Genomic DNA, 12,578 nt, shown 5'->3' with positions numbered 1-12,578 from the left:
AAATCATCAGGCCACATGAGCCAAGTCCAAGAAAAAAACATCATCGTCGTCCTCTTCCGCTTCAGCATTTGCAGCTAAAGAGTATATTATGCACCTCAAGCTAGTTTCGATTTCTATCCTCCATTTCATACTTCATTCAAGACTCGACCGAATTGGGTTGTAGGTTCATGGGATGCATCGCAATAAACTCAAGCATCTTCGACAGAATATGCGGTTGCAGGTGAGTGAGATCATATCATATATGATCAACAAAGTATAAGCCAAGTTGATGCAGTTACGTTAATGATGGTTTCAAATGTCATAAATCCATCATCTCATTTCGAAGGTAGATCACATAGTGTTAAGTACACCTCCTTAGCAAGACGACGACGACGACGATCAAAGCCTACAACCCTGACGTACTCGACAAGCCTGCAACATTATCATTCGCCCACTTCATGACATTATCAAGAACTTAGGAAATATAAATAAAGTTTCTTTGTAAATATTTATTTTTTCATTTATTTAATTACTTTGTATTTTTTAAAATATAAATAAATTCATTTTTCTTGTAATTTTATTTTTTTTAAATTTTATTCGGCCGAACTCTTCACCTCGAGGTGACAAGTTCCAATTGACTATTGGTCATGACCATTTCCCATATAGTCATTGACCAACAACTAATTTTTTGAATTTGAAGAAACTCGTCACGCCGAGGTGATGAGTTCCACACGCTTTTTATTTTATTTTATACTTTTTGTTTTATTTTATTTTTATAATTAAAAAGTATTTTTAAATGGACTCATCACGCCGAGAGGGTGATTTATTTTAGTGATAATAAAATAATAGCCCACGTGGTGCCCACTTCACGGGGACAATTTAAAGAAAATATCTTCAGGAACTCGTCACCTCGAGGTGACGAGTTTCGTGTGTGCTGTAGGGAATATTGTAGTTCCCATAATAAAATCTATGTTGGCACAATACCCTAAATAATTAACTCGCTTGAGGTATTGGGCAAAAAATACAAGATTCTTTGTGTAATAACTTGAACCCAACTTTATAAAACAATAATTCTTAAAATCAAATAGATTTAATACAACTAAATATTTATATTTAAAGAGATTGAATGTTTTATTTAATTATTTTATATTATGATTTGATTATTATTAGAGATAATAAATGTTTTATTAGAGTTGTTAAGTAGTTAGAGTGGTTATACTCATGGTTTTTAACAATGGTCCACAACCGCGATAGCACCCGCGAAATAACGGTAGCATTGCCTTCCGATAATAAATGTTTGTTATTAGAGTTGTAATCGCGGTATATGCGACATGAGCGAAAACGAGACCGTAACCACGATTTGAATCCTTGGTTATACGGTTGTTGCAGGTTGTTGAAGTTAGTGCTTTATAATCAAGTGTATTGCTTTATCAATTAATGAGAAATAGTTTCATTCATGTTTACTTTAGTTCTCTTCTTCTCTTATTCTTCTCGGTAATATTCAACATGGTATCAATGACTGAAGTTAATGGTGATCCTTTGAGTCTATTCACTGCTTAGTTTTGGTGGAATTCCTTATTCTTCCCTTCCAGGTCAGATTGGTGTTATTGTTGAGGGTGTGCAAGTGCATTTGTCTTCAAGAAAGGATAAAGTGTCCACTAATAATAAAGTAAATGTAGTTCTTGATGAACTGAATTTCTTATTATGAAAGTAACTAATGTTGTTCATTGTGTGCAGCCATCGTATGGAATGATTGCTTAACGATGTGATGCAAACTTCGCTTGGAGAGGTTGCAGATTCTAGTGGAGCTATGGTGGTTAACGAAGCTTATGAATATTTTATCGCACAAGATAGTACGCTCGTGTCCTGATTATTGTCTATAATCTATCCTCATTTGCTACCTCAGTTTGTGGGTGTAAAAATGGCAGTTGAGGTTTGGCGCACGGTGTTTCAATTCTTTGCAAACAGGTCAATAATGGCATTTATGAACCTTCATTACAAGCTGTAGTCATTGAAGAAAGATAACGATAGCATGCGAACATACCTCACACGAGTAAAATAAATATGCAATGCTTTAACCTCTTGCAAGAGTTCAGTTCCTACGGTTGAGCATATTGCTAGTATCCTGAAAGGCTTACCGAGGGAATACCAACCCTTTATGGTAGTTATAACGACTACATATGATTCTATTCCTTTGGAGAAAGTCTACATAATGCTTATGGATGCAGAAATGCAACTAATTGAGTTTGTGGATCAAGAGGAGTGTTAACTATTAAAGAAAAACAAAATAAATGTGTAAACTTGTATATCATAGATGCTTAAAAATTATATAGGACAAGTAGCTATTTAAAGAATCAAACGAGAGGTAGCCTAGTTACCACAAAATCTGTTACAACAGATTAACCAACTAACCAGTTAACCACTTGAATCTAACTACTTAACTATATATAGTTTAACATTCACCCTGCTTCTTACAAACTTCTTTAAGTTCAAAAACACACAACTTGCTCCTCAACAATTCAAACTTGGTCAAATGAAGAGGTTTTGTTAAAATATCTGCAACTTGGCTGTTAGTTGGAACATAGTTGACTTGAACTTCATGTATTGAAACATTTTCTCCCAAAAAATGTAAGTCTAATTCAATATGATTGCTCTTTGTATGCAAAATAGGGTTTGCAGCAAAAACCACGCTAGTGTTATCACACCAAACCTTAGGTTCTTCAGGTAATGCAATCTTCATTTCGTGTAGCACAACCTTTACCCATACAACCTCAGATATAGCATCAGCAAGACTCCTGTACTCGGCTTCTGTAGTGGATCTAGATACTGCCCACTGTTTTTTTGATCTCCATGTCAGTAGATGATTCCCATTGTAAACACAGTACCCAGATATTGATCTTCTATCATCAGTATCTCCACCCCAAACAGAATCTGAGAAAGCATTAAGCACATCAATCTTTGTACTTAGCTAAAAATCAAAGTCTAGTCTCTAACGTTCCTCGTAGATATCGTAAAATTTGTTTAACAGAAGCCAATGTACCTCGGTGGGCTTTTGCAAAAAATGTGTAGCTTTGTTAACTACAAACGAGATATCCGGTCTAGTATGAAAAATATATTGAAGTGCCCCGACTACACTTCGATACTATTGTGGATTGCTTAACACTTCCTGTAACACCCATCTCCCGTATACATTTTTGTACACGAGATATATATGTTACATCACTTTAAAATATTTCCTCAATTGAAAACCCGTAAATTCTGTTTCCAGATTTCTTAAAACATAACATTTGTTTTATATACAACAAAACCTTAAATGGAATTTGTTACAAGGTTCTACTTAAATACAATTCAGAGCATTTTTCATACTTTAATTACATGCCAACTAAGTTTTTCAAAATAAACCAGACTATCCTATTGTTACTGACTAGTCAACCTTAATTGATGATAGCTGCTGCTACTGCTGCACTCCTTACTTGGCTAATCTCTGCCTTCAACTATGCGTGAAATCTACACACTTTAAATAGTTACTTAGTGAGACATAATATAATAAAGAAACATTAATATATACATAATTATATCATGATTATTTGGTTTCAAAATAATTCGTATCATCCATAAGGATTAGATAAGTTCCTATTATTTAAACCATATTTCTTTCATACTATCATCATAAACATTTTTAGTATGTCCAACATACCTTTCTTTATGTACATTTTTCCCATTATTCTTTAGTAATTATTCATTATTTCCATTTATGACATCCTTTCATGCCTTTAATGCAATGTTATGAATTTCATTTATGGCATCCTTTCATGCCTTTAATGCACCATTATGCATTTCATTTATGACATCCTTTCACGCCTTTAATGCACCGTTATGCACTTCATTTATGGCATCCTTTCATGCCTTTAATGCACCATTATGCATTTCATTTATGACATCATTTCATGCCTTTAATGCATCGTTATACATTTCATTTATGTAATCCTTTCATACCTTTAATGCACCGTTATGCATTTCATTTATGACATCCTTTCATGCCTTTAATGCACTGTTATGCATTTCATTTATGTAATGAAAACATATTGAATACCATAAAATATACATTAAATTAAAACATTCTTATTTGAATCATTGTGAATCTTTTTCATCTAAAATAAATACAATAAATGTACTCACCTGATAATCCTCGCTAATAAAATGTAATGATGTATGGCTACTCAGCAACTTTATCTTTGCCCTTGTTCTTGCTAGATTCAGGAACTTGGTTATGATCTACACAAGCATCCATTAAAGACACATACCATACCAAATGTTAGTATATTCCCTAACATTTATACTTTAATAATACTCAAAAGTACTATTATTTCAATTTCTATAACAATTTCAACCTATCTTATAATTCCAGGCTCAATAGTATTGGTACCCCTACCATAGTATCGATACTTCATGGTATCGATACTTCTATACTATGGTATCAATACCTCCTTTCAGTATTGATATCATTTCTACATTCTATAATTCATGGTATCGATACCTTTCTCTCAGTATCGATACTACTATACTATGGTATTGATACTCCCTTTCAGTATCGATACCATTTTGGTATTCTGGAATCCATGGTATCGATACTTTGCTTTTTGTATCGATGCCCCATCAGTATCGATACTAATTGTATCAGTACCGATATTGTTCATCGCATTTCTATTCATTTAAACCTATAGTATTGGTATTGTTCTATCAGTACCGATACTCTTACCCAGATTTTCCAATTTCAGCTCGATTTTTACCCAAATTTGGTCAAATGTCCTTACTTTAACCTCCAACAACACTATTAATCTCTTCCTTACTTATCCCAACTAACTTTCCTTCATTTAGCTTCTTATAATATCTAAAATCTCTAAAGAACATCTCAAACTAAGAATTATATCACTTTTTATAACATGTTTTTAATCATATCCAATGCTTCTAATCACTTAATCACTTCTTTGACAAGTCAAATATACTAGTAAACATCAATAAAAACTCATATCTTAACATATCATACTAAAACCCATTTTCTTAAAACTCATATCTTTAACCCTTCCTTAAGCCTCTATAATACTCAAGGATTCAAAAACCAACCAAAACGAAAGGAAAAGCCATACAAATGAGACCTTACCTTTAGCTATGGAGGAGAGCCTTTAAACGGGGAAGAAAAAGAAAAAGAGATGGCTTTGATAACTTAACGTTCCTCTTTTCCTTCATTAATATCCCTAATAAGGAAAAATATATTTTAATTTCATTTTCCCCTTAAACTACCAAATGCCCCCTTAATTCATCTATTGTTACAAATTAGTCTAAAACACTATTTCTAATCATCTTCTCATCTTTTATCATTTATTCAAATAAATCATCAATTTTTAAATCTTTTCAATAAAGTCTCTATATGATATTTGGGGTATTACACTTCCTCATCACTCTTTCTAAGCTTGGTTGTTGTTGCCATGTGAGTAAAAGCAAGATTCACATCAAGCATTTTTTCTTTTGCAGCAACTCAGTTATAAATTTCTTTTGATAGAGAAACAAACCACTATATGATCTATGCATCTCTATGCCAAGAAAGTACTTAAGTTGTCCAAGATCTTTTAAGGAGAACTTTTCATGTAATTCATGAATTACTTGGTCAATCTCCAACCGAGAGCTCTCTGTGATGAGAATGTCATCCACATAGATGACCATATATTCTACTTCACTTTTACCTTGGCGAATAAATAGCAAAGAATCTTCCCTTCAAGACTTGAACCCTAAGCTAAGCAAAATTCTCGTAACTTAAAAAACCAATTTCTTGTAGCCTGTCTTAACCCATACAATGTCTTTTTTAACTTGCACACCAAGATATCTCTTCTAGTGGATTGCTCTTCAAAACCAAGAATCTGTTGCATATAGACATCCTCACTTAAGTCACCTTTTAGGAAGGCATTGTTCACATCCACCTACCTTATCTGCCATTGGCACGAGACAACCAATGAAATCAAGATATTCACCGTAACGAACCGAACCACATGACTAAAAGTATCCATAAAATCATATCCAGGTATCTGGGAATACTCCTTAGCAACTAGTCTAGCTTTCAATCTTTCTACTGATCCATCAACATTTTTCTTCACCTTTAAAAGCCATTTACAACCGATGGTTTTTCTCCCAGATGGAAGTTCCACAATATCCCATGTGTTATTACTGAGAAGGGAATTATATTAAGCTACAATAGCCACCCTTCAGTCATCATCTTTGAGAGCAGCTTGAATGTCTCCAGGCACATCTTTACACTAAATGGAAAAAACTTTTGGCTTAAAAATCCCATGCTTGCTTTGAGTGATCATAACATGATTATTGCTCATTCTTATATCCTGACACTTTCTTGATTCTGATCTTTCTCACCTGATACATCTTGTTCGGGATCAGGAGAAAGAGAAACACCACCAGGAACGTTATCTGTTTGTTCTACAAACTGCACATCTGGTTCATTTCTTGTAGCTGCAGGTTGCTCATCATTAATTTCTTCTAGACTCTGATCATTATTAGAACTTGATCTTTGAACAGGCCTGACATGCTCTTGTTGACTAGAAATAATCGGTAAGGCTCACGATCGAAACATCCCATTAACATCTTTACTGCAGGATAATGCTTTGTGAGTAAAAGAAAAAAACATTTTCATTAAACGCCACGATTCGTGATACATGGATCATTCCATTCTCATCCATGCACTGATAACCATGATGCATTGGAGAATAGCCCAGGAAAATACATGCCTTGGAGCGAAAGTCCATATTATGTTTATTAAACTCCCTGAGATGAGGAAAACACTAACAACCAAAGATTTTGAAAGAAAACTATAGTCAGGAGGCTTACCATACATTTTTGATAAGGATAAATATTACCGAGAAGCTTCGTGGGCATCATGTTAATAAGATAGAATGCATTGTGAATTGCATGAGACTAGTACATTAAGGGCATTGATGCTTGAGCCAGTAGTGCTAGTGCAGTTTCAGTGCCTGTGTTTTCTTTCCACTACCCTGTTTTATTGTGAGGTATGAGGGCATGACCTCCTGAGTTTAAGACCAAGTTGATGTGAGATAGCCTCCAGGAATCGAAACTCTCCTCCACTATCAGTTTGTAATGCTAAGATGGTTGAATTAAACTGATTTGAAACTAGAGCATCAAACATTTCAAAGAAAACATCAACTTCACTTTTATTCCTTAAAAGATATACCCATATATTTCTTGAGTACAAATCCACAAAACTCAAAAAATATCTAAAACTACTAGAAAAAATATGGGCAGAACCCCATACATCAACTTCAACTAACTCAAACGGTCGCTTATACACTGCTTGTGACACTGAAAATGGCAGAACTCAACTTTTCCCCATCTGACAAGTTGCACACACTTCAGTTTTATCTACATTTAGACGTTTATTAAGTGTTGTCATCACCACCTCAGTTGCAGGATGTCATAGTCTTTTATGCACAACCAATACTCAATGGTATCTTTAATGACAGTGTTATAAACTGCTACTCTTTCTTGCAGAACTTAATAGTTAAAGCTATACAATCCTCCATCAAGCATTCCTTCCATCAGCACGACTCATGTGCTTTCATCCTTAACATAGCAAACATTTGCATGAAACTCAAATTAAACCAAATTATCTTGAGTAAACTTTGAAACTAACAAAAGATTCTTATTTATTTTTGGAACATATAGTATATGATCAAGCAAAAGGTTTCTAGAAGAAGTTTAAAAAACATTTTGACCAATATGAGTAATTGCAACTGTGGAACCATCCTCTAAGTGAAATTTACCACTGCCCATGTATGGTTGTTTGCTTGTGATAGTAGAAGAGGTACCAGTCACATGATGCATGGCTCCTGAATCAGGGAACCATTTAGCATATCCCAAAAGACCATCAACAATTAAAGCATTGACTTGAACTTTGCAACCTGGCTCCATGTCAGATGAGCCTTCATCTCCTGTATTTGTACTTACAAAGGGAGTGTAATAACCATCATATGCATGAGTAAAACATGAACAAAAATTGGCCTGTACTTCAGAAGTTGAAGAATTTTGTTGAGCAATTACTCCCTTAAAATTCTGGTCAAACCTTTGCCAGCAGTTGTCAACAAGGTGACCTATCTTCCCACAGAGTTGGCACTATTTCTTAGGCTTCCCCTTGTATTTGTTACCAATAGTATTATTAGGTTTAGAAACCCCACGATTCTTGTAATACTGACCATGAGAGATCTGATTGGTGTCATAACGTGTGAAGTTTACCCCCATTGGAAAACGAGATGAGTCATCAAGACGTGACTCAGCATCAATAAGAATCGATACCACGTTGTCCAGGGCAAAAAGTTCTCTGCTATTAGTGATAGCAGTAACAGTTGACTCATATTCAACAGGTAGACCATTAAGAATGGTAGCTATATGATCAATATCCGAAATAGGACTACCACATGTGACTAAAAGATCACATATTTCTTTAATAGCCATGGTGTAATCTCTCACAGATTGAGAGCCTTTCTTCATTGACCTAAGGCGACAATGTAGAGCCATAATCTTTGTAGTAGAAAGCTTGGAGTATAATGTGGTAATAGCACTCTAGACTACTGCTGTGGATGCACCACCAACCAACTGGGGTAGAATATTGGGACTGACGGTTGAAAGAAGCCAAGAAGCTAAAGAGCTATCCTGCTTGACATAATGCATATAAGTTGGGTTGGTAATATATTCACCAACATCATTAAGAACCACTTCACTGAAACCACCATGGATTCATCAAGAAAACCTTTAAGTCCAAGCCCTCAAATCGTGAGTATCACTTGTCTCTTCCATAAAAGATAGTTTGAATCTGTTAAACACACGTTGATTCTTTTATTAGCAAAAGTGTGCGAGCTAGCATCTATAAACTGCTCATCCTTAGCTATTTCTGACATTGACGCGAATTGAACCATGATCAAACTAGAAAGATCAAGGAAACCACAATAAGCAAGGAAGAAGAAAAAAACACAAACACACAGTGAAACCATTTCAAGACTTGATAGCGAATGATACCATGTTAACTATTGAAGAAATCCAAAAGAAATGTGTAAACTTGTATATCATAGATGCTTAAAAATTACATAGCACAAGTAGCTATTTAAAGACTCAAACGAGAGGTAGCCTAGCTACCGCAAAATATGTTGCAACAAATTAACCAACTAACCACTTAACCACTTGAATCTAACTACCTAACTATATACAATTTAACAAGGAGACCCTGGTTGCCAGTGCTCATGTTGCTCACAGTGGAGTGGTGACAAAAAATTCGAACACTAGGCATAACAACAAGGTGCATCATCAGTCATCTAATATTGCTGGTAGAAGTAATTCTCGAGGTTGAGGGAGATATCGAGTGCAATGTCAATTGTGTGAAAAAGTTAGTCATCTAGTTAGTTGGTGCTGGCACAGTTTGATCAGACCTTGTAATTGTGGACGAGGATAGTCAATCTCATTCTAAATATGAGTCAGTTAGTGTTCAATTCAGTTCGCATAATAGATCTAAATGTGCTTGCTGCCTTAGCAGCTCATAGGGGCAGCCTCAGGTGCATGTGGCGTGATCGATTTCGATGCCACGCACCATGTGACATCGGATGTAGGCAATATTGCACATCTTAGTAGCCCAGGTAAGCTCAGGATTGGTGATAGTGTCTTTAATTGTTGATATGGTTGGTAATATAGTTTTGCCTTTTTCTTCTCGTATGCTTTTGCTAAATGAATTGCTACATGCATGTAGAATAATGAAGAATTTACTCTTTATTGAAGTTTATTAGGAACAATGGTGTGTTTTTCGAGTTTCATGCCAAAAACTATTGTACTCGTGATAAAACTACTGGCGAAGTCTCGCTTTGAGGGCAAGTCTAATCCTTCACCATTAATTCACAGGCCGGTATAGGGAAACGTAATAGTAGAAAGTTGAGTAAAAGCTAGTTTCAGGCTTGACTCAATGATCTGCAGTTGCACCCTGCAGGGGTTAATGTATGGATAAACCTATGCTAGAAGAGCAAACTTCGGAAATTTTACTGGTTTTTTTGATCTCCAGCTGATAGTCGCCGAGATATTGCTGATACACTTAGGAAATGAAGCCCCAAATAGCCAGTAGCATAGATATCACCTTTATACCATCCAATTTGTCGTTGAATACAAAGACTGCGATTATGGGAACAATAGGCGAACCAAGTGTGCTTATGGCATTGCAGAAGAGGGCAGACACTTCCAACACTAATCCTACTGCACCAATAGTGAAAACCATCCAACATATAGCAGTCCAAAGCAAAACCATGAGATATGAAAATTTACCAGGTCATATTCTCCATTTCTCTATTAAACCATTTCCATTCCCCGCTCGCGAAGAATCCCACCACTACAACAATTGATGCAGTGAGCGTTCGACCGATTATTAAATCCAAGACAACCTTAGACGTTTTCCCTTTCAGAAGAAGCTTTCCGAGGACAAGCTGCTGTAGAGCAAGTAACAGTCCAGCCCCTGCTGTTCCAAAAATGGTGCATATGAAACCAGCTGCATACTCCCCTAGCGAAACTCAACCAAGCCTTGAAGAGTCATCATGGAATACAAGGAGAACCGAGGAAACGGTGAGAAGAACCAGAGAATTGGTGATGAAAGGAGTGAACTTTTGGGAATTAAGGAAATAAAAAGAATGCATTAAAAGCCAACTGAGATGCAGAAATGAGGGTGACTGTAGATACAGGAAGATGTTGCATGCCAACTGAATAAAGAAAACCATCTCCAGCTACTATGAAGCCAAAGGTTACATACACCAAACCCAGCTTCAAAACTGATGGTTGTTTACTTGCAATGCCACAACTATTTAAAAAGGAGACAAAGGAGATCTCTGAGCAGCTTGCTTGAAGAATGGAGAAAATTTAAAAAGGATTTTGGATATGACGTTTTTACTCCCCCAAACGGTTGTTGTTTGGCATGGTTGCTAGTTGGGCTTCTGGTTTCTATTTTGCTTTTAGTTTTGTGCGTGGTGTAGGGAAAAAATAAGAGAGAACATTACATAAATTACTCAAAGAAACAGAAGTTTGTAAAATATTAATTATTTCCAGCAGAACACAACAGATGAATGTTATTATTATTGTTTTTATAAAAACAGATAGAATGTACTAATACATACTGATTAGCATAGTAAATTACTTAGTGCAGTACCTCATCATTATAAATCTAATAATTACAAATGAGTTAGGATTAACTTCCTAACTTAATTTATTCAAAAAAAAAAAAGTTTCTAACTTAATTTTGTTGTGTACCCTTAATCGAAAATCATGTGTGTACTTTCGATTAAAGCTTCTTAAGTTCAAGTTTGGTATTATTATAAATAGTAAAAATGTTTTTAAAACAAGGCTTGATACCAAAATAAGGTATCTAAACTATACCGCTTTTCACGAATAGGTACCTAAAGTATTTTTTGACTCATCCCGGTATCTAATGTTACAAACGTTACCATTTTAGGTGCTTGAGGCGTCAACGACATTAATTTCTTCCGTTAAGTAGCATGTGTTACAATCTGGTAATTTTAAAATTTATTTTTCAGAAAAATATTATTATTTTTATAAAAAAATACAAATTTCTCTTAAATTATAAATAAACCCAAAATCATAACCTTAACTTGTCGTCGCCGCCCTTTCCGACCACGACCACCGCCGTCGATGTAGTTCATGCCATCCTCCTAGTCATACGTCGCCATAGTTGCCACCAATTGACCGTCAGAATCGCGTGGGATCGCGATTTTCATCCTAGGATTTACGGGGTGTAAAATGTTTATTCTTCGTTGATCGGACATCAATAATTCATAATTTCATAGGGGTTTTGGTCGCCGGGGGAGGTGAGGTTGGCTGAAGCTTCACCGACTGCCAATGTGGGTTTAAGGGTTGAAATGAATATTTTTAAAGTTTTGGGGTTATTTCAAAATATTCATATATTTTTTAAATATATAATTTTGATTTTTTTAAATTTTAAATAAAATTTTTAAAATTACTAGATTATGAGACGTGTCACCTAACGAGAGAAATTAACATTGTTGACAGCCCCCGAATACCTAAAGTAGTAACATTTGTAACGTTATATATCGGGATTAGTAAAAAAAAATACTTTAGGCACATATTCTTGAAAAGTGATATAGTTTAGGTACTTATTTTGGGCTTTAAGCCTTACAACAATAAAATTTATAAATAAATAGTACATCAAATTTTTAACAAATTAAAAATATAATTTAATATATTTTTTTAACTTAATCTATTTTGTTTGTAATTATAACACTCTAATCCTGTCCGATCCGAAGATCATTGGATCACGATGTTACACAAGATCACTGGAGTAGCTAACCCAAACTTTTCTTTTAAACATAAATGATTATAAAACATCTGATAAAATTTTATTCATACTAAAAATAGTAAAAGTATAGTATTTAGGTTTTATAATTACGGGGAGCTCTAAAATACTCAAAATATACAACACTGAGTTTAATCAAGAGTTATGACCAATAAACAAGGGTCCATAATAG

The 12,578-nt window shown here is 34.9% G+C and overlaps 1 pseudogene; it reads right to left on the bottom strand.

The window, feature by feature from the left end:
* Nucleotides 1-10,028: 10,028 nt before the first annotated feature.
* On the bottom strand, nucleotides 10,029-11,229 carry LOC120216973 (annotated as a pseudogene).
* Between the last annotated feature and the right edge of the window lie 1,349 nt (nucleotides 11,230-12,578).

The sequence above is a fragment of the Hibiscus syriacus genome, unplaced genomic scaffold (genome assembly GCF_006381635.1).
Source record: "Hibiscus syriacus cultivar Baekdansim isolate YM2019G1 unplaced genomic scaffold, ASM638163v2 tig00110174_pilon, whole genome shotgun sequence".
In the NCBI taxonomy this organism is placed as follows: Eukaryota; Viridiplantae; Streptophyta; class Magnoliopsida; order Malvales; family Malvaceae; genus Hibiscus; species Hibiscus syriacus.
Note: the sequence above shows the minus strand (reverse complement) of the source record. Positions and strands in the feature narration are given on the sequence as shown.